The sequence below is a fragment of the Pongo abelii genome, chromosome 8, assembly GCF_028885655.2.
Source record: "Pongo abelii isolate AG06213 chromosome 8, NHGRI_mPonAbe1-v2.0_pri, whole genome shotgun sequence".
NCBI classification, from domain to species: Eukaryota; Metazoa; Chordata; class Mammalia; order Primates; family Hominidae; genus Pongo; species Pongo abelii.
The window spans coordinates 53,068,263-53,072,815 of NC_071993.2; the positions used below are offsets into that span (position 1 = coordinate 53,068,263).

At 36.9% G+C, this 4,553-nt stretch overlaps 1 pseudogene; it reads right to left on the bottom strand.

The window, feature by feature from the left end:
* Positions 1–622: 622 nt before the first annotated feature.
* On the bottom strand, positions 623–2,455 carry LOC112128547 (geranylgeranyl transferase type-1 subunit beta-like; annotated as a pseudogene).
* Positions 2,456–4,553: the final 2,098 nt, after the last annotated feature.

The window sequence follows — 4,553 nt, forward strand, 5'->3', positions numbered from 1 at the left end:
ACAACATTTTTTTCTCTAATTTAGAAAAAAAGATAACATTTAAAATATTACAATGCCTAAACAGTGATACCAGTAATCTAGTTTTTATACTGATGTTTGTATTTCACCATTTATTATCACCAAGACTAACTTAAACCCAACTCCCTTAGTGAAGAGATTTCTTTCCCTATTTCAGTACTAGACTCATAGTTCTGAATGTCACTGAGCAAGTAATGGATATGAATTATTGATAAATTAATTACAAATGAAGTTTTTATACTATCTCCTTTATAATTAGCTAGTTCATAGACAAGAAAACAAAACAATGAACAAAAACAAAACCCTCGTTCTTACCCTCTAAATGCTTACATTTCCCTCTCACTTACCTGAAAATATGAGAATAAAAATGACCATGTATAGAGTTGCACCACTGAATCTATTTGAATGGTTCTGTTTTTGTATTTTTTTACTTATTTAATTTGAAAAAAATTAGAAAAGTATTAGTTTGAAATTAGAGCAACTAACACACTGGGGGCAACAAATTAAAAAATTCAAATGGCTAAAAATAAAAACACAAAGTATCTTTCCTTTTAGATAAAAAAGATTGTTTTCTATCTAGAAAGCAAAAAAAAAAAAAGGCAACTAATGATTTGAGAATAAAATCAAACATAACTGGTATTCACCACAGCAATGTCTAAATAAATGACCCACATAGCACAAAACTTCCTCATTCACAATCACATATAGTTAAGTTGCTTTTCCCTCAGTTACATAATAGTTGTCTTCAAACAATCTCCTTTTATAAAACTATCACATTAGTTAAACCTATTTATTCTTACTATGAAGTTTTAAATTTCATTTATATAGGCCACACAGGTTTAATTGGCACACTTTACTTAAAAATAAGACAAAATAAGTCACTCTTCTTTAAAAAAAATTATGGTCATCTGTTTTCAAAGAATAATCCCAGATACTTAATTTATTAAAGTAAATTTTCTACCTTCAGCAGTGAGCTTTTTAAATGATTACTAAGTGTTCACCTGAAGATTATCAATGCTATATGAAGTGTAAATTTGTTTTGAAGGTTTGTGTCCATTTTATAACAAGATGCAATTTGCACTGAAGAGTTTTTAAAAAGATAACCTACATACATACAGTTAATTTGCCTCAAACAACTTCTTAGAAATACAGTATAAACATTTAAGAACCATGACAAAGTTGTGGTTCAAACTTCAACAAAGATTTTCTTGAAACCCAGTACAAAGATTACTGTCTCAAGACCATATCCCAAAGTGACATTAGCAGGAGATTTGATTGTAAGACTCTACCTTTTAAAAAAAGAGCACACTTGGTTATACATGGCTTTTAAACTTGAACTACAGTTATGCTACAAATCCCCCCACCCTCCCAATCTAAAGTCAGTCATGTAGAGATATGTACATTCTCTGAGCATTGTTTAAGAGTCCTTGGTTTTCCAGCTTTGATGGAGATCTAGAAGGCGTTCAGAAGTCCGTGTGCTTACATTCAGAACAGGATGAACTTTACAAATTCCACTTTCCTCCATTAGTGACAGACCACAGATCCCAAAGTATGCATGCAAAGCACCTGGATGACTGGCCACTTGGCAAATCCCCCTACGAGGCGATCTTGAGTTGATAAGATGTAATTTCTATTTTTCTCAAAGTTAGTATATTGGAAAATTTTTAGAAGCTTTAGAGTTGCTCCCACCCAAAAAGAATAACAGGTGCCTACAGGCTTCTTAGGTCTTCCATGATAACTATTTTGTTGCCTCATTATACACCACCTCTTTATCCTGTTCAATTCTTTTTCTGAAAAAAATTTTTCTAGTTTACCCATCAGACATAGTGAGGCAATGGCACAAAAAGTAGATCCTCCATGAGATTCAAGTCCAGCTCCCTGTGCCAGTCCATTGTCATAGGACATACTTCTTCTAATATAGGAGATGGCTTTTTTCATATCCATGCCTGACCGGTTGTTGAGCATATAGCAAATACAGGAAGTACAGTACAAAAATCACATGTCATTTTCACTGCCTTCAGGTACTGCACAAAAACTCCCATCTTCCAGCTGAAGGGCTCTCAAGCCTACTAAGCAAGCTTCTTTATTTACTCGGCTTAAGTCGTCTCCAAGAATAACTAAGCATGAAAGGCCAGTGTAAGTCATTGCAATGTGGCCACTATCATAAGGATGAGCTGTTCCAGGAGCCTTTGATGGGTTGAACGGAATACCCAGGTATGAAGAGCCTCGGAAACCACATCGATTTAGATTTGATCTGTCTTCTGTGGGAAGGACCTGCTTGTCTCGAGTGAAGAATAGCGCTCCGGCAAAACCTCGAGGCAGCGCTGGGAAAATCGCACGTGCAGATCCCGCCAGAAACCCAGCCGCTCTCCCTCGCCGCTCCCTGCTAGCCTCTCATCCTCAGGGGCCGCCATGCTGCTCCGGAAGCGACGTCCGCCTCGACCTAGATGATGTTATTAAGAGATGGAATGAGTTTAGATAGAGAAAAAATGTACACCTGAGTCCCGAACCCTTTTTACCCCAAGGTTTAGAGATTAGACAGGATGAAGTACCTGCAAAGGAGCTTAAGAAACTAGGTAGAAGGAAAACCTGGAGAGTGTTGTCAACTGAAAATACAATGAGGATATTTTTGTCAATAAGGAGAGAGTCATCAACTGTGTGAAATGCTGCTGCTACTTGGGAGGCTGAGGTAGAAGGACCATTTGAATCCAGCAGGTTGAAGCTGCAGTGAGCCACTGCCCTCCAGCCTGAGCGACGGAGCAAGATCTTGTCTCCAAAAAGAAAAAAAAAAAATGTTGCTGATAATTCAAGCAACATGAGTATGGAAAATTGACCATTGGATTTAGGGATTTGGTCATTCACAGTGTGGTTTCAGGAACGTGGTAGTGATAAGACACTGATTAAATACGGTTCAAGTGTGAATAAGAGTAGAGAAATATAAAAAAGAGTAGATTTGGGAGGCCGAAGTGGGCAGATCGCGAGGTCATGAGATCGAGACCATCCTGGCAAACACGGTGAAACCCCGTCTCTACTAAAAATACAAAAAATTAGCCGGGCGTGGTGGCGGGTGCCTGTAGTCCCAGCTACTTGGGAGGCTGAGGCAGGAGAATGGCGTGAACCCGGGAGGCAGAGCTTGCAGTGAGCCGAGATCAAGCCACTGCACTCCAGCCTGGGCAACAGAGCCAGACTCCCGTCTCAAAAAAAAAGTATAGAGAACTTTAAAAAGTGTTATAAATGGGGCCAGGTGCTGTGGCTTACGCATGTAATCCCAGCACTTTGGGAGACCGAGGTGGGTGGATCACTAGGTCAGGAGTTCAAGACCAGCCTGGCCAAGATGGTGAAACCTTGTCTCTACTAAAAATACAAAAAAAAAAAAAAAAATTAGCCGGGTGTGGTGGTGGGCGCCTGTAATCCCAGCTACTCAGCTACTCAGGAGGCTGAGGCAGAAAATTGCTTGAACCCGGGAGGCAGAGGTTGCAGTGAGCCAAGATCACGCCACTGCACTCCAGCCTGGGCAACAGAGCAAGACTCCCTCTCAAAAAAAAAAAAAGTTATAAATGAGTTGTAATAGTTGCCATAAGTCCTATGAGGTTCCACAGCATGAAACATATGAGACAGTATGCTAATGAGTATGATAGAGTAAAGGGGGTACATTTTATAATCCTGAGGAAGGAACAGATGAAAGTGAAGTTAATTCTAGAGTCATCAGGAATAATATCACATAACAATAATAAAACGCCAAAAGTCCTCTATTACTTCTTCCAATTTTTTGTCAAGTGTAAATTTAAGAGAAAATATTGATTGATCCTATCCCGAATTTGAGTAAATACAGTTTTTTGTTTTTCTTAATAAAATATGATTTATAATTTTTCCAGAAGACAAACTACTTTCTTTAACTTCTGACCCAGTCTATTTGTAGTGTATAAAAAGCTGTATTACTATGTGATACATTTAGAGAAAGGAACTCCTTTTTTTTTCTTGATTAGTAATTTTTTTTCTTGTATGAATTGCATTCACCTGGGGAATATAAATTTATATTTAACTCATGCCTGACAAGATGCTGACATTAGTAATGATATATAAATTAACTAATAGTAAGTTTTAAATGGTAATTAAGCCTTGATATAATTTAAAGCAGAAGCATCAAGTCAAAAACAAATTCAACTTAGTATACTCTTAAACTCTTTAATGTAAAAGTGTAAAACTTTTCACAAAATGCAATGCTGTGAAAATGAAGTTTTTTCAACTTTATTTCACTAGTTTATCTCTTTCTTTCTCTGTTTTCATCATTTCTCCCCTGCAGTTGTTTTATGCCACTCTATTTCTTTCATGAATTCTGTTTTGCACAGATTTTCTGGCAATGGAAATTTAAATATCTTACTCATTTTTACTGTCCTATTTTAATTGTTGCTGTATTTTTTTCTTATTCCAGATATATTGCATGATTAAATTTCTCAACTAGAAGATATACAACTATAGACTATATTTCACACAAAGACACTGCACATCCTGTTATGGAGGAAAAGTGATGATTC